This window comes from Cornus florida, unplaced genomic scaffold, assembly GCF_030987335.1.
Source record: "Cornus florida cultivar Cherokee Brave unplaced genomic scaffold, ASM3098733v1 CherokeeBrave_3.0.0_Hap2_Chr09, whole genome shotgun sequence".
Lineage (NCBI taxonomy): Eukaryota > Viridiplantae > Streptophyta > Magnoliopsida > Cornales > Cornaceae > Cornus > Cornus florida.
In genome coordinates this window covers 86,082,679-86,102,708 of record NW_026775579.1, presented here as the reverse complement: position 1 = coordinate 86,102,708, position 20,030 = coordinate 86,082,679, and positions in this window count along the sequence as shown.

Genomic DNA, 20,030 nt, shown 5'->3' with positions numbered 1-20,030 from the left:
GCTACAACTCGGGTGGGCCCAACCTGAAATAACCCGAGCCCAGCCCAAAATTTTGTGGGCTTGGGCAATGTTTTTCTAATTTCGGTTTGGGCCTGGACTATATATTTTGAGCCCGAATTCGATTCGGGCTGGGCTTGGATTGACATGGATGAAGCCTGAAGCTCAACCCGAATCCGAAAATATTATATATATTTATAATTATACTTAAGTCACAAGAGTGTAGTAGTTAAGTTGATAATGTGCTTGGGAATTATGCTTAGGCTTTCAATTTCAAGTAATGGGTGCATTATTAATTGATTTATTTTTTACACACAAATTCTTTTGAGGTGGGCTTAGTGCGGGCTCGGGCTAGACAAATTATGTATGGACTGGGCTTGGGCAGCTCGACTCAGGCTTATGGCGGGCTCGGGCTGGGTTTGGGTCGAAGATTTTCTATATAGGCCTAGCCTGAGATGAATGCCAATCCCGCCCAACTCGCTCGAATTGCAGCTGCAGCAATAACTAGCAATATATCACACAAATTCATTAATAGCAAGGTTTAAAAAAAAAAAAAATAAAAAAAAAAAAAAATAAAAAAAAATGTGGTCAAAATCTAGCCAAACTTTTCTATGTATCAACATTGAAAAAAGTGTTCAAAATCCATATGGAGAGAGAATAAGGGCCTGTTTGTTATGTATTTTACTTTGGTGTTTTTGTTGCAGGGCTCCATTTCAGGCCCAAAAACATGTTTGGTAGCCCTTGTTATGTTTTAAACAGTACAAAAATATTGTTTTAAACAGTGCATAATTTTGGCCCAAAACTGAAACACCATTTCGGTGTTTTTTGTTGTTTTTGAACTGTAGCCCAATAAAAAGAACTGTAGCGCTTGAAGTAAGTTGGGTCTTGAACTGTAGCGGAGGAAGTAACTTCAAAACGTCGTCTGCAACATTTTGGCCCGATCTTTTCTCTCTCCTCTGAAACCTAGAGAAGCGATTTGGGAGACGATTTGGGAGGCGAAAGGGAATCTGAAACCCTAGAGAAGACGATTTAGGAGGCGACGAAAGGGAATCGCAAGCACGAAGTCGTTAACAAGCACAAAATCAAAAGCACGAACTGTGGTGAGTACTTTCTCTTCTATTTCTCTCCTCTTTAAAAACTGTGTCTTCGATTTAGTTGTGAAACAAGAAAACTGTGCTTCTCATGTACTCCATAAGAACTATATTCAATGATTTTCCCTAGCTCGTCTCATCTTTAGAAGTTGGCCTAAAGCCCTAAATTTTTCACTGCCTTCCTAGATCCAGATCTTTAGTGATTTTCTTTTTTTCTTTTTATTTAATTTTTTTTTTTTTTTTTTTTGCATTCTGTTCAGATCTTCCCTTGATTAGATGTAAGAATATGTCTATATTTATATATATATATATATATATATATATATATATATATATTAATGTATATATACACGCACTTACAAAATTCAACTCTCAGTGCTATATACAAGGTGGACTACTAACAAGTAATAAAGATCCAGAAACAGTTCTATTGAGGACCCCAAAACTGATAAATTAATAAATTAGAACAAAATACAATATAAGAGTAGGCCACTTACAGAGGAAAATGTTGAAGAAATATGTAAAGCTTTGGAAAATGATTCTTGGTTTTGTAAGTTTAAAGAAAATTAAAGGATCAGAGAGCTTATTTCATCTAATTAATAAAGGGAATGGCAATATACAATTTTACATATACATTAATCTGCAGTCTCATAAAAACTGAACTTAAATTGCAATAAAGCTTTAAAAATGGTTGTAACGAATACAGGAATTGCAGTGGTCGGTTCTTAATTTCTCATAAAGAAAAGGTAATGTGAATATTGAACACTGTAATATTTTTGCAATTCACATTTTATTATTTTGAACTTTTTCATTTTTTCTTCTAATGGTCATAACAATTTATGGATGCAAATTAGAAAATATTCTTATGATTTTCTTTAGTCATTCCAACAATTTTAGAGAGAGAAAAAATTCCAACAATTTTAGGTACATCAATACCATATCTCTCTATACTACTATATAAAATGTCAATAGAAATTTTATTTCTTATGTTTTAACTAATATAATATATACTAATTATTGGTAAAATATATATATATACTAATTAGTTTGTAACATTTTTTAATATAATTAAAGGCTGTTAGTCTATCTAAATTCCTAGTCATTATAAACTTATTTAATGAATAATGAATGAAAGATTTTTCACTCTACAAAGTGTATCCATCTGCATACATATTTTTTATGCACATTAATTTGTATGATAATTAATCAAATATTTCATTTTTAATGAGAATAAATCACGTAATTACTTTATATGAATTCTCTTCTCTAATTTTTTTGCACACATATATAGATGAGTTATGCATATTTATAGTGTAATTAACTATTATTTTTTCATTTAGGTGTATTTGTGCCGTTGAATTTTTCTTATAATTTTTTAAAGATGGTCTTAATTTATCTAATTAAGAGAATTTTTAAATTCACTGTAGTATTTTATGAGACCAGTAATTGATTTTCTTCTTCCTTTTTCTATGTTTTTTGTTCGTGTTGGAAGCTGAAATATGTTGAATATATAATTTTCTCTAAGCAAATGGTAATATGTTATTTGGTGTGTTATAATTGAATTTCATTTCATTTATAACACATTTACATTTCATTTACAGAATTTTGCTATGTTTCTGTCTTTGAAGTTTCCTATAATATTTTTGGGGTTTTAGTTTATCTAATTAGAGAACTTTTTGAATCACTTTTTTTTTTGTTTTTTTCTTCCTTTTCCTCTTTTAATCATTCTAGTTTTGATGGAAATCTTATTGGTGAATTTGTTTGTTTGTGTTTGGATAACTAGTTTGCTGCATAAAGATTGAATGCTGCATAAAGATTGATTTGTGCTAATTTTGCTCAATAATTTCTATTTGGGGGGTTCATATGGTGTGTGGATTTTTTTTTTTTTTAATTATGAATGGTATTGGGCCAAAATACTTTCACAACTTCTCTCTAATTGTGGTTTTCGCCAAAATACTTTCACAACTTCTCTCTAATTGTGGTTTTCTTTATTTCCAATATACAATATATAGATGCAGCATATTAATACCTTATTAAACTTTCTGCCTAATTTCTCACTTGTCATAAAGTAATTTTATGTGGGTAATGAAATCAACCTAAATCACAAATATGTGACACTCTGTGGGTGCCAATTGTGTGAGGAAGAATTCATTTACCAATTTGGGAAGAGAGAATTCATGACTTTGATATCATTTTTTATGATTGATTGCAAGATGGTCTTGTTATAGTCACCTTTTGTCTTTGGTTCAAATTCAAGATCAATGGTTAACTTTAAAGATGACAATGGTTAGCTTTGTAATTGTTTAAGAACTTGAGTATTTATCGGAAATTTGAATACTAGATGATATATGCGTGTTTATTGAATTGCATATAGAATATTGAATAATTTTTTTTGTAATTTCAGGTTCGGAATCGTTTGGGTTTGAAGAGGTTGATTTTGTAAAATTTTCAAAGGTAAATACTCAAAACTTGATGTGTACATAACATACAGTAAGTATAGTATATATAGTATAATAAATTATTGTATTATTTTCTTTAATTTTATCTTCCATGTTGTACACTTGTACACCTTTACTATGAAAAATAGAAATTAGTTTTAAAAAAACACTTATGAGAATAGTGATTTATATTCATCTAATCTTTTTGTTCAGGAGTATGTGTTATTTTAACTAAGTGGGTTATCTAGATAAGGTTTGGCTTGCAAAACTGTTTCGATTCCTGTTGTTATGCACCTGTTATTTTTTAATTTTTAAGCATAAATTACACTCATTTTCATCTTTTTATTTCTGTGTAGTTAGATTGTATCTATTGCTTAGTGTCATGATATAATCCTGTTTAGTTTACCACTAATGTTTTGTGTTGTTCTTGATTACCCATAGTTGAAATTGTGTTTCTTTATTTTTTATATTTTGATTCAGTATTCTTTATTAAATGTGTGAACTTCTCCAGCACTAATGCCATATTAACTATATGTACGTTTCCTAGGAACTAAGTAAAACCTAAAATCATAAGCTCTTTCTAGCAAATGTATAAAAGGGGAATAAACATATTCTAATAGTATAAATATTCATGAATCAGTAGTTGTGATAGAGTAACTTTAATACCATCAATAGTTTTTCCCAGTTTAATATTATTTTTTTTTTTGTTATTAATTATAGTGTTGTTATTAATATGTTAGATGAATATGAATGTTGAGAATGTGGAACAATGCGGTGATTCTCTCACAGTTGAAGAAGTGGTTGAAGTTACGAACGATGAAAAATTGTTATGGGATGAGTCACTCATTAAAAAATTCGTGAATATTATGGTGGAAGAAGTTAAGACTAATAATCGTAGTGGCACAACATTTAGTAAAAGTGGTTGGAGTAATTTAGTCAAACAAATGAATGTTCAAACGGGGAGAAAATTTGGTTTAACCCAACTTCGGAATAAGTTTAATGGTTTGAGGAAAATTTATACTGAGTTTAAGAAATTATTATCGGAGACTGGCGTGGGATATAACCATGAGACGGGCATGGTTATAGTTGAGGAAGAGAGATGGGACAGATTGTGCAAGGTTAGTAATTTAATTATTAGTCATAAATAAATAATAAAATCTTGTATATTATTGGTTATGTGGTTAATATTGTGACAAAATTTGTAGGTTGTTACGAATGCAAATAAGTATAAAAAGTATGGATGTAAGCATTTTGACAAGATGTCGACTATATTTGGGGACACATATGCAAGAGGGATGTATGCCCACCCATCCACTACAGCACCACCCACAATCATTTTGCCCACTCCCAATGATGACGATGATGAGGAAGAGGGTTGTGAGGTCAATCCCCCACCTTTACGTAAAGGTAAGAAAGCCAAAAGAGATGCTTTATCTCCTGGTATAGCTGCACTCTTTCAAACATGAATGAGAATTCTGAGAGGAGAGCTGAGAGAATGGAAGCTGCAATAGAGAAAGCAGCTAAAGCATCTTCTACTTCTACTCATGTATCTTCATGTGAGAAAGGAGATGATGAAGTTCTCTCTCCCTCAAAAAAGGATAGAGATTATGAAATGTTTGACGCCTCCATGCTCCTTTTACAAAAAATACCTGGAATTGAGATGGCCCAATTTGCTAAGGTATCGAAGTTATTACATGATTCTGAGAAGTGGCAGAAATTTTTTCTTTCGGCACCTGAGGATGTAAGAATTGGTTGGGCACTGAATGTTTGAGTTTTTCTTTATGGATGATTGTGTTTTGTGTCATCGTTTAACTTATTACTATCTCACATTTGGATGACTGTAATAACTTAAATACTTTTATTATCTCACATTTGGATGACTGTAATAACTTAAATATTTTTATTATCTCACATCTGGATAACTGTAATAACTTAAATACTTTTATTATCTCACATTTGAATTACTGTAATAACTTAAATATTTTTATTATCTCACATCTGGATTGCTGTAATAACTTAAATACTTTTATTATCTCACATTTGGATGGCTATAATAACTTAAATACTTTTATTTCTTGGATGCCTGTTAGTACTCAAATACTTTAATACCATTATTTAAATGTTTGTTTTATTATTTAAATGTTTTGTTTATTATTTAATTGATTTGCTTATTAACTTAATGCTTTGTTTGTATTAAATCTTTAAATAGGGCAATGGATGTGTGGAACAATATAAGAAGAATAATTCAATTATCTGACGATGAGGAGGATAATGAGAGTGTCTTAATATTTGCTGCTCTTTTAGAAGAGTAGAACTTCTATCAAAAGAGGCGTTGTAGGGATTCCATTTTACAAGGGGAAACATATGTTATGGAGATTTTAAACGGCCATAGAGAAAGATGTTATGAAAATTTTATGATGTACCCTGAAATTTTTAGAATATTGTGTAGTACCCTGAAAGGTATAGGGCTGAAGGATTCTAAATTTTTAACTGTTTATGAACAAGTGGCAATCTTTTTGCTCACTTTATCTCATAATCAAAGGAATCGTGTTGTAGCAGAGAGATTTCAACACTCCACTGAAACCATTTCTAGACACTTCCATGCTGTGTTGCATGCAGTATGTCAGTTGGGCACCCATATCATTACCCCTCCTAATTTTTCTGTGATTCCGAATAAGATTAGAGAGTCTTCTAGGTTTTACCCTTACTTCAGGCATTGTGTGGGAGCTATAGATGGAACCCACATTCCTGCAACTCTGCCAGCAAGTACACAACTTCCATTTCGTGGTAGAAAGGGTTATACCACACAAAATGTAATGGCTGTATGTGACTTTGACATGAGGTTCACATATGTGCTAGCTGGGTGGGAAGGCTCAGCTAATGATTCGAGAATCCTAAATGAGTGTACTGAAAATGAGGCAATGAACTTTCCAGCTCCACCAGCAGGTAATATTTTTTTATAAATTCACTTAATATATGGTTAGTTTATCATACTGTATATATCTTTATGTATTCTAAACATGGCAGGTAAGTATTATTTGGTGGACTCAGGGTATGCCAATAAGCCTGGTTATTTGGCCCCATTTCGAGGTCATACTTACCACTTTCAGGAATACTGTAGGACTAGACAACCTCGTGGTCGGGAGGAAGTGTTCAATCATAGGCATTCATCTTTGAGAAATATAATTGAGCGATGCTTTGGGTTATTGAAGATGAGATTCGCTATTTTGAGGGCAATGCCTCCTTATAAGTTTTCAACACAAGTATTGATTGTAATGGCTTGTTGCACATTACATAATTTTATCAAAAATCAGCATCAGCCTGATGACATATTTGATGGTAATGATCCTCCTCAAAGTGATGGTGAAGATGATGAGATTGTTGAGCATGTGCCTTCGGCTCAGCTTCGAGAAATGGATCAATTGCGTAATATTATTGCTGATCAGATTTGGAATTCTCTTCAGCACTCTTGATCCTTTTGAAGGTGATGGTATATTTTTTCTTTTATATGTAATATATTTGTTGCTATTGTGAGCTTGCAATATATATATGTAATATAAATATTTTTTGCAGATATATAATTCAACTTAAATGCTATTATTGCAGATATGAAGTGTGTTGATGCTCTCTTGAAGGCCACATGTGCTGTTATGAAGATGATGTGTCGTTGCCATTGTTATCCACTTTATGAACTTCTTATTAATTTTTAGTGACAACTACGTATTGTTAATGCTTTGTTCCAAACATTTTATGTACAACTTAAACGTGTTTAATTTATTGGTTGAATATTTCAGGACTTGTAAATGTTATACACTCTATTTCAATTATGCTTTCAATTGAGTTTGTTTTTATTTTAATGTTGTGTTGGACTATACAGGTATCAGGATAATAAAATTGAAGCAGGTTATTGCAAATTTTTTTTACAAATGTTGACTCTCATGTAGTATAATAAAATGTGACTAGAGATTATTTATTTTTAATATTGAGTTGGACTATACAGGTATAATGATAATAAAATTGAAGCAGGTTATTGCAAAGAACTTGTAAATAGGTTATTGCAAATTTTTTTACAAATGTTGACTCTCATGTAGTATAGTAAAATGTGACTAGAGATTATTTATTTTTAATATTGAATTGGACTATACAGGTATAATGATAATAAATTTGAAGTAGGTTATTGCAAATAACTTGTAAATAGGTTATTGCAAAAATTAATATATATATAATTTGGTGAGGGTTTACATTTTTTTACAAAAGAGAAGGCAAGAATCTGTATTTTGGAGTTAAATTCCTACCAGTGCAGACTTACAAGAGTCGAAAATTATTATCAGAGCTGTGTAGTATTTTTTTTTCTTCTTTCGCTAATGCGAAAAATGAGCAAAATGAATGAAATACAAACCTATGAATAATCATCACCAAAGGAACAAACTATACCAAGAAATTTCAAATAACTTGAAGTGTAGTTTCAGATCAAGATAACATGCAAAATGGTTGAAATTATTGGTTCAATTATTAGAACTAACATTCTACATTTTCGCTAAAGCAGTTGCTTCTGTAATTACACTTTGGTTATATATATATATATATATATATATATATATATATATATATATATATATATATATATATATATATATATGTTTGTGTGTTCAAATTTCAATAAATTTATTAAAAATATATAGACTATTTATATAGAAATAAATTTATAAATAAATTTAAAATTTATAAAAATAAATTAAAAACAATGATAACCAAACATATTTTTTATTTCTGTTTTATTTTGTTTACAACACTTGGAGTTACCAAACATGTTTTGTTTTTAAAATTTTTGAAACGTATGACTTACCAAACGTGTTTTGCATATTTTTGTTTCCGACATTTCTACAGCAAAACATCGTTCCCAAACGTGCTTCCGATTTTTGCCAAAACACTCTAATAGTAAAAACGTTATTTCTGTTTTAGCCAAAAACAAAACGCCTAAAGTAAAACACATGCCAAACGGGTCCTAAGGCATTTTTTGTCTTTTAAAATTATATATATATTGTATTAAAAAATTAAGGGTAAAATGATCATTCGCATGTGTAAGATGCCAAAAAATATATTGGAATATAAATGAAAGTTAAAACCAAAATCTTCATCTAGCTTAAATATGACCTAAATTCAAAGAATCTAAGTGTAATTTACCCTAATATTTTAGAGATTTCTTTTAAATTATGATTTATGATCCAATTTCTTTGAACAATTGAAAGAAAAATAATTTCAGCACTTTCTAAAAAAAAGAACTGAACAATTAATGAGAACAAATAATGGAATCTAAGTAAAGAAAAATATAATAATATTTCAACAAAGTATATTCTACTTTCAAATTACAAGCCGTCAAATAAGAAAATACACAAGTAATGCATTCTGTAGTAAATTCACCATGAACAATCTTGTTTTCCACCATCGTTTAAATATTTTTCAACGGGTAAAATTCTGAACAAACAGTAAATAGCTTACTTTTATTTTACTAAAATCTCAAGATAAAATACAAAGCATAGCTACGACATAATTTAATCAAACACGTTTTCTTAAAAAAATAATAATAAATTATATCACTCAAAAATGTCATTAAACTGGTCAATAATTATAACCAAATCAGTAGTGAAAATTTTGCTGAATAAAACAGTCCCACAGCCAGCCACAAGCCCACTTCGAAAAATCATAAATAATAAAATTTTCAGTGAAATTAAGTAAAACAAAATTTTTACGATCAAATCAATTCGTGTATTTAATTACTCGAAATTTTCAAACCATATTATACTGGCTATAAGCCTATAAGTCTTTCAAATTTCGGCCCCAAACTAGTAAGTCTCATCAATCAGTTCATAATTTCAAAATCTAATGTTCCCAACCATTTTTTCATACTAAATAAATGATTTGATAATAAATCCATAACTTGCATGCGAAGAAAACATATTTGTCTGGCATTTTTTAAAATTGAAATATAGTTTAGGTAAATATCCTAAATTTTTTCATTTATTCACTTCATACAAACTAACATATATCCCCAAGGTAAATATTTCAATTCTTTCGACACCTCACTATTAAAATATACTTTGCCCAATAACCTCAAATCCTTTATATTTATTCTTTCTTGCTCACACAAAAAAATTTCCAAATTTATTGAATCTCCCACATCTCTAAAATTACCTGCTTCACTGTCACTACCATCAAAAATTGCTTTATATAAATTTCTGGATATTACTTAAATGTATTTTTAGGACCTATTTAACATGCGTTATGAAATTGTTTTTTTTATATTCATATCCAAATTTATTGAATCTCCCAAATCTCTAAAATTACCTGCTTTACTGTCACTACCATCAAAAATTGCTTTATACAAATTTCTGGATATCACATAAATGCATCCTTAGTGTTCCAGACACAACTTTCAAAAGATATTTTTGTATTTTTTTCTTTTTTGAAAAAAAAAATTATGCAATTATCACTTTTTAAAATGAAATTCGGCGTAGCGTTACAGAGAAGGGCTGGGTAAAAAGAAAAAGCAAAAAGCAAAGAAAGTCTACAATAGAAGGCGACGCACCAAGGTCCAAGTCTCTGTTGCTATTCAAGTGCGTTTGTAAAACATGACCTTACTTAATCTCTGAACCCGAATTCATCAAAACTCACCTAAACCAATCCATTAAATTGGAAAGCCAAACCCTTTTTTTAGCGGGCGTCCAATCCACCCAGTTTTTACTCCAGAGACTACGAAATTTTCAATAAATCTGAAGAAAACCTGTATTTTTTACTGAAGAAATACCAGAAGGTTGAAATCCTTGGCTCTTGTAATGGTTGTACTATTGGATTCATGTCACGACAAAACGTGTATGTTGTGGAATCCATCCACAAGAGCATACAAACAGTTATCATCTCCTATTGATTTTATATTTGGTGGACTATGTTATGATTCCTCCATTGATGATTACAAGGTGGTTCTCATCGGTGAACCTTATCCTTTCGATGGAGAAACTCTTTATGTTGTTTACTCTTTTAAGAAAAAATCTTGGACAGACGCTAGAGAGTTCTATTATTTTCCTGATTACGGTCGAAATAGTATTAATGCGAGCGGCGTGCATCACTTACAAGTGATGACCTCTGGCAACACAAAAACAAAAACATGTGCGATTGTTTTCTTCGATGCAGTGAATGCGAAATTCGAGGAAGTGTCACTACCAATTTCTATAGAAAGGGATAGACTTGGTATTAGTTTGATGGATGTGAGGTATGGTTGATGATGGAACATGGTGAGATGAATTCCTGGACTCAGTTAAAGATTAATTGCCCGTATCTAAATGTTTGGTAGACGACGCCTTTCTGTGTACCTTTTTGTGTTACAGAGAGAGAAAATTGTGACGATGATTGATGAAGAATATAAAGCATTAGCTGTCTATTATCCTAATGAAAACATCTACTCGTATATATATATACGGAATTTGGAAGAGAGCTTGAGATAGATACGCGCAATGCGGTTTTGTTGGTGGATAGTTTAGTTTTACCACCTCTTGATTAAGGTACCATAAGAGGTAATTTTGATTCTCTGGTTTAGACCATTCACGTCATTATTTTGTTATATTCTTTTTTTGGACAGCTAGTATTGAATCTATTGATTTCTGTTGGTAAGCTAATTTTGATATTAATGTAGAGTGGTTTTATAGACATTTTTTTTTTTTTTTTTTTTTTTTTTTTTTTTTTTTTTTTTGTGCAGTTCGACCAACTTATCAATTGTCACGTTTTGACATGTGAAGATCTATTCTCGATTAGAAACAACCTAATTATCATAAGAGTTTTTAACTAAGTAAATTTTGATAGATAATATGTATTCTAATTCTTTTAATTTTTGTTAGTAGTTTTTAGTGATTAGTTTAGACCATCTCTTTCTTTTTTTCATTGTGTTTATGGAAACTATCATTTTTAACTTTGTTTAATAATATTTTAGAGATTTCTTTTTACTTATACTTTATGATCCAATTTCTTCTAACAATTGAAAGAAAAATAATTTCAGTACTTTCTAAAAAAAAAACTGAACAATTAATGAGAACAAACGATGGAATCTAAGTAGAGAAAAATATAATAATTTAACACATTTTCTTAAAAAAAAAAAAATTATATCATTCAAAAACGTCATTAAGCTGGTCAATAATTATAACCAAATCCGTAGTGAAATTTTTGCTGAATAAAACAGTCCCACAGCCAGTGAAATTAAGAAAAACAAAATTTGACGATCTAATCAATTCATGTATTTAATTACTTAAAATTTTCAAACCATATTATACTGGCTATAAGCCTATAAGTCTTTCAAATTTCAGCCCCAAACTAGTAAGTCTCATCAACCAATTCATAATTTCAAAGTCTAATGTTCCAAACCATTTTTTCATACTAAATAAATAATTTGATAATACATCCATAACTTGCATGTGAAGAAAACACACGTGTCTACCATTTTTTAAAATTGAAATATACTTTAGGTAAATATCCTAATTTTTTTCATTTATTCACTTCACACAAATTAACATATTTCCCTATTTTAGGTAAATATTTCAATTCTTTCGACACCTCACTATTAAAATATTAAAATATACTTTGTCCAATAACCTCAAATCCTTTATATTTATTCTTTCTTGCTCACACAAAAAAAAAATCAAATTTATTGAGCCTTTTATCATCCTGATCATTGAGCTAGTTTTAATCATAACTTTTATCATCCTGGTCATGTGTAAACTGTGTTGCAGAATGTTATATGCTTGAAATCTTTAAGAAAAGTAGGATTATGAACCTTTTATCATCCTGATCATTGAGCCTTTTATCATACTTTGTCAGAGCCTTTTATCATCCTGATCATTGAGCTAGTTTTAATCATAACTTTTATCATCCTGGTCATGTGTAAACTGTGTTGCAGAATGTTATATGCTTGAAATCTTTAAGAAAAGTAGGATTATGAACCTTTGGTACTTGGTGAGAGAATTATCATTAACCTGCCTGAGAAGAGAACAGGAGTTAAAAAACTGATTGAACTGCTTTTGTAAAATCATCACCAACTATATGCCATGTTTGCCTAAAGAAAAAACCATTAAATCCACCAGGCCCAGAGCCTTTGATGGACAGAGGTTAAACAAAGCAGCTTTAAACTCCGCAGCAGTAATAGGAGCAATCAGGTTTTGAACTTGAGTAGAAGATAAATGCTTATCAATAATGTCAAATGGAGAATCCTTCCCAGAATTAGAAAGAATTAGAAGTACTATCCAAAATCTTTTGATAATAATCAAAAATAGCTGAAGCAACTTCTTTAGGATTCTTTAACCAAAAAAAAAAAAAGATTCCTTAGGATTATCAACCTTAGTTCCATCTTCATTATGAATACTAGATATTCTGTTCCTATTCCTTCTGCATATGAGCGATTTATGGGGAAAAAAAGTGGAGTTCCTGTCTCCTTTTAACCATCGCATGAGATACACATTTTGAGCGTGCTTTCTTCACTCCTACTAGCCTTCAATCTTCTTTCATTCTGGCATTCTGTTTTGATCTTCTTTGTGTTGGGATTTATATGCCCTGGCATAGCAAATTCCTGTTTGGATTAATTGACATATGTTCCTGACGTTTCTGAAATATTTATGTTTTATACAATTGGTGAATTCAATGTATTATATTTCGATTCACTATGAAATTGATAGTGTCCATGTAATTACAAGAAATATTTATGTATATGTATGTGATGGCAATCAATGCATGATATATAAATAGTAATTATAAATTGTTCATAGTCGGTAATTATGGATGGACTCATAATTAATTAAGACTTGAACTGGATCCGCGTTAGGTTGAGATATATTGCGAGAGCCGTCGTATGCAATTATTCCCTATCACTGTCATGGCATTTGACTCTTAAGCATGAGAAAAGTATAGACTCTTTTATTAATTAATAATTACTTTGATTTGTTTGGCGGATTCTTCGGGATCCTTAGACCGACACTTCGGGTAGTTATGTAATTAATAGTTAGAGGGTTATATTTTCAATATTTGCATCATTGCTACTTGTATTTATTTTGTATTAATTATGGTTGATCACAAAGTAAATTCGAAGGCCTTCGTATGATTTTAGACAAAATGATTTATTATATATTTATTTATTAAATTATTATTTTTGTCGAACAAATGTTTTATTGTGATCGAGCCAGAAATAATCAAAGGTACCAAAATAAATATATTAATTAAGTAGTCGGATTGATGGCATTATTTATCCGATAACTAATTATGCATAGAGGGGTCAAAGTGCAACATTGACTTAGAGGTTATTTATTATTTAATTGGAGTTCAATTAATTTATTTTAATGGAGTAGAAATTAATTTATGAATTAATTTAATTGGGTTCAAGGACCGGGCCGATCATTAATTCATTGTAGCCAATAAAATAATAGGCCCAATGAATTCTCACTCATAGCCCAACTTGATATTGGAATCATATTAGATTTGAGACATGTGAATTAGAGATTGAGAAGGATTAGTTGTTTCCTTTTCTTTACCTTTATGTTGCCTATAAATATACATGGTCTATGTATATTTTAGGGGTGATTTTTATGAGAAGGAAAAAGGAATAAATTTTCTCTCTCTAGAAAATTAGGGTTTATGTTCTCATCTAATGGAGGCTCCCACAAGCCTAGTTTTCCAAGGTAATTCATGGAGGCTTATGAGTGATTCCTAAAGGCAAAATAATTACCAAGAAGATGGAGATCTAAGGAGAAGGCATCTTGCTAAGGGATTTACAATAAGTGAGAACATTCACTTTAGAGGAAAGTTTTAAAGGTTTACTCAGACCTTTGATATAAGTATTCAATCCATTAATTGAATGATACACCATATTTTTATTTTTGCATAAAACTTGTCTCTATGTGATGAATCAAGATCTATGAATCAAAATCCTTCGAAAAGTTTTTAAAACTTGCACGTTTCCCAACAGTGGTATCAGAGCATGGTTTGATTCATTACTAGAGATCATGATTTTATGAAAATCATCATTCATGGATCCAAAATTATATTCATATATATTTTTATTGATGTATGTTGATGTATGATTTAATATGTTGATATATATTGATACATAATGATGTATGAATGATTGTGAATGAATGATGATGTATGGTTGGGCCATGGATGAAGCTTATAGGTTAAATTAATGTAATTTTATCTTTGGATGAATGTAATTAAGGCTTTGATTTAGCCGTTTGAAAGTTCAATGATGTAATTTAATTTTTTTTTCCATTGTATTTCAAATTGTAAATATTTTTAAAGCCATGTAATCTTCGTCAAAGGATGCTATGAAGCTTCAAGAAGGTCCAAAAGGGTTAAATTATGCTTCAGTAATTTTCTGGAATTTTTCCGAATTTTTTGGAATTTTTCTGGAATTTTTTGAGGCTTAATTTAATTTTCTGGGAATTTTTCTGATTTTTCTGAAATTTTTCGGCGTTTTTCCGGTGGCCGGAGCATCGCCGGCGGCAAGAAGAGGCGTCGGAGAAGGCTGGGATCAGATGTGGTGCAGGTGGGGTGAGCCTGGCGCGTGAGGAACACGCGCCAGGAGGAGACATATGCTGGCGCGTGCATTGCACGCGCCAGCCAAGGTGGTATGGCCTCCACGCGCGTGCAGGCGTGTGGGGGCGCGTCCCACGCGCCCACGCGCGTGCCAGCGCGTGGGGGCGCGTCCCATACGCCCCAGGCGCGTGCCAGCGCGTGGGGGCGCGTGCCTTCACCTGCAGCATGCCCCAGGCGCGTGTAAGCGCGTGTAGGGCCCTCCAGGCGCGTTCCAAGCGGTGTTTTGCTTCTCCCGGTGCGTACCAGCCTTATGTGGGTGTTTGCAAGCCGATGGATGATCCTCGCGCAATACTTAGAGTGGTTAAATGTTAAAAGCTGATTCCATTGGCCATTTTATTTGCTTTATCTGTTATTTGTTTATTTATGCGATGTATGAAATGCATGGAATATATAATTGTTAATTAATTATTATTCATGCATTGTATCCATGATATTTATTTAAATGGCTTGATTTATATTAATTAAGTTATGAAAATTAATTGGATTTGATTACTAATTAATTTGAGGGCACTTATTGGGAAACGCAAAATTATTTTTTTTGTAAGTTATTTTTAAAGTGTGCTTCAAATTAAATATTAGTGAATCGTTTAAAGTCCAAATATTTTCTAAATTTAATTGGATTAAAATCAAGACGTTTTGCATGCATTATATCATGTAAATGAATAAAATGAAAACCCTAATTATGAATGATTAAAAATTGAGTGGGAGCGGGGATTTTTATACATGGCCCCATGGCCTTTGTTATTAACACCATTGTAATTAGATCTTCAAAAATAAGGCCCCACACATGATTTGAAGAGTCTTAATATTACAAGAATGGTTGTCTCATGAAAATATAAATATTAAATGTTCATTGTAATTAGATCTTTAAAAATAAGGCCTTAAGCATGATTTAAAGAGTCTAGATTATAATGACAACATATTTAATGTTTAATTTTTCGTTAGAGTTTTAATAACGTTATACACTCAATCTAAAATCAATAGTGTTAGCTTCCCAACGAAGTGGTCTATACTAGGTGATTTTAGAAAGGCTAAATTAAATCGGGAATCATTTCATATGATAGATAAGGCATTGTCTTAAGAGATATGGAAATGATGGGATTTGCCCGCCAATAGCAATAATGAACTTCGCCAACCGAATAAGTTATTGGCGTATTGGTTATTCGATTTTTCATGCAGTGGTTAAGGGACCCACATATTATTATTTTAATGGAAGTGCTCGCTTAATAGCAAATGAATCTCAATAATAGTAATAATGAACTCCTCCAACAGGATAAGTTATTGACATATTGATTAGTTGATTTATTATGCTACAGAGTTGAGGGACCCGCATTAATTAAAAGGGATTGTTCACCAATAATGATAATGATCTCTTGTTCGGTTGAGATTTATTGTATTATGTGGTTAACAAGCTCATTTTAATTTTAAATATGCATGACATTATTAATAGTTCACCTTGCATATTGTATGAATGCATTTATATTCAGATTAATTATGTCTAATCCAGTTTATCTGCTTGCTTACATATTCTATGATATTGGACCTTATTTATAATGACTGGAAAATGAACTTAGATATTTTATTCACAACGTAAGGGTACAAAATGTGTTTATTACTCCTATACCTATCTCTTTTACTTTGAGATACCAAATTTGACATTAATGCTTTTAATAAATTAGATAAGGCAAATGATATGACTTGGTGCAATATTCTAGAGTTTAGCTCGAATATACTCCAAAGCTAACATTTGTATTATTTTATTTTCTTCAAGCATCATATTAAATGTCAATGAGATATTTTGGTGAGATTAGATAGAGCATATGCCTAAGTACTGTGTCAAATTTAAATACCATCAAGATAGCCTCATGAACTCCAGTTTGAAATCAAATTTTGGAAAATGATTGTTTATTATTTAAAATTAGCTGGAGATCAATAGGGCTGACTTGGGTGGTAAGTTTCAAGTTGACATGATTATTGTCTTGTTACCAAACTCGTTCGATTCTGTTATAGTGAACTAAATAAGGAATCAGTTTAAGTTCACACTCGCTGATATTCTTATAGAATTGGTAACAGATGAAGGGATAATCAAGAGTATGGGCGTTCCTATCAATCTAACCTAGACTATACCATCTTCTTCTAGGCCCAAGTGGACGGGCAAAGCAAAGAAGAAGGATGATAATAGGACTAGGCTAGCACAAAACATAGGTATCTAAAAGGTTAAAGGGAATAAGGCAGTGTATGTTGAGGGCGAATGAAACTGTTTCTTTTGCCGTTAACGAAGACACTAAAGGACAAACTGTCTAAGCAATGACGTGGCATAGGAAAATATATATTTAATCATTGAGCCATGTTATGTGGTTGTATCTATTGATTCCTGATGGATAGATTCTGGAGCCACTAAACATGTTTGCAATTTATTGTAAGGATTTCAGGAATCCAGAAGCCTTGATGATATGGATATATATTTATCTTTTGACCTGATGCCAAGGTTGTAGTTAAGTCAGTGGGAGTATTACATCTGAAATTAGAGAGTATGAGGATATTAGTATTAGAGAACTATCTTTATGCACAGAAGTGAAACGCAATCTCATTCTTATTTCACTTTTGGCTTATAAAAACTAGATCGTTATTTTGTAAAACTGGTTTTATAAAATTGAATAGATATGCGATTGCTTCTGGTGCATTGAAAGATGGTTAATATACTATAATCACAAGCTCTTAAGATTTGCAGGATGTAGAAACTAATGTTGCATCTTCTAGATTGAATGTTAAGAGAAAATTTGTTATTCCTGACTCATTGTATTTTTTGTGTCTATTTTTGGGTTATAATCAATCAAAATGAGATTTAAAGATTGGTTAAAGAAGGTTTATTACCTAGTGAGGCAGAGGAGCCTAAACCAAACTTGTGAATCTTGTTTTGAAGGATAGATAACTCTAAGGGCTTAATCAGCCAAATGAAATAGACATAAAGAACAATTGGAGTCGGTACACACGTACACGTGTAGTCTTATGAACATCCAATCAAGATTACTCACGTTTTGGATAAATTTACCTGTTGTGACACAAGTCTTATACTTTTGGTATATTCCGAGAGGGTCAAGACTGATGTGGAGCACAGATTAGGTAAACTTATCAAGACACTTCGATCTGATCGAGTATTTGAGTATTTCTTGGGATAGTGCAAAGACTATATGGTCAATGAGGGTGTTGTGTACCAGTTTTCCGCAATTGACGCTAAATTAATTTAGGTGTCAAATAGGAATAACAGAATTCCACTTAACATGGTTAGATCTATGATCAGTAATGCCACATTATCTCTTTCATTTAAGAGTTTAGCGTTAATGACATCGATACGCATTATGAACTGCATTCCATCTTAGTCTGTCTCAAGGATACCGTTGAGCTGTGTTTTGACTAAATATTAGTTTGAATCATATGCACATATGGGGTAGTCTTGCACATGTGCGTTTGATATGGACAAGTAAGTTGGAATCAGATCATAGGCATGCTAGATTTGATAGCTACTCTAAATGTCACTAGGATGGATTATTGTATGATCTCAAAGATAAAAGTTGATTGTTTTCACTCACTGTTTATCTATAGGAGAATCATAGTATGAATCACATACCTAGTAGCATAATGTTAGAGAATTTGGTATGAGTACCAGATGTACCACATGTGAACACACTTATTATAGAGATTGAGAATAATATATGAATTCCCTATTGATGCGTTAGCATCATCTACTACACAGATTCTTGCATCGGTACATTGATGTAGTGGGAGGATTATCATCCAATTCGACAGAATCATGTTTTTAGGTGAGACCATTATGGACATCCCTGTTAAACATGAGTTGGACCCAGTAAGCTACACGGAAGCGTGAACCGATGTGGATACAGATCGTTTTGGTGAGTTACTATGAAATCAGAGTTGGAATCTATGTATTCTAATAAATTCTGGGATCTTGTAGAACTTTCTAGTATGGTGATTCCTATGGAAGGCAAGTTAATCTACAAAAAGATACCAGAAGATTTCTTAGTGAATAAATCATGAGTGTACAAGGGAATGTCATTATTTTTCTTAATTCTATATATTGATGACATCCTACTCATTTATAATGACGTGGAAGTTTTGTCATCAATTAAAAGGTAGTTGTTCAATTACTTTTAAATGAAGGATTTTCAAGATGTAAGCTATATTCCTAGGATCAAGCTTTTGCAAGATCAGGTTAAAAGGAAAATAGGCTTATCTTAATAATCCTACATTGATAAAGTTTTGACCAGGTTTGGTATGCATAACTCAAAGAATGAGTTCTTACTTTATTGATATGGATCGCTCTCTCTAGTAAGTAGTTTTTCAAGACTAGCAGAGGAGATTGAGCAAATGAGACTGGAACAATATGTTTCGGCATATGAGAGTCTCACATATGCCATGGTCTATACCAAACAGGACATCCGCTACATAGTAGGGATAGTCAGTAGAGATCAGTCCAATACTGGACTTGACAACTGGTCTATTGCGAAAAATATCATTAAGTACCTAAGGAGAATCAATGATATCATACTCATTTATGGATGTGATGATATGGTCCTAGTCAGGTATGCTAGTTCTGATTTTCAATCAGAAGTAGATACTATGAGGTTCATGACTTAGTGTATGTTCACTTAATGGAAGGGAAATCAGTTGGTAGATTGTCAAGCAGATTTCAACTGTTGACTCAAACCTGCAGGTGGAATATATTGCAGCCTTAAAGGTGGCAATATAAGCCTATTGGTTTGATCTCACTGATTTAGAGGTTGTGGAGCATACTAGCCTGCCTATCAAGCTATATTGCGACAATAGTGCAGAAGTAGTCCAAACCAATGACCCAAGGTTC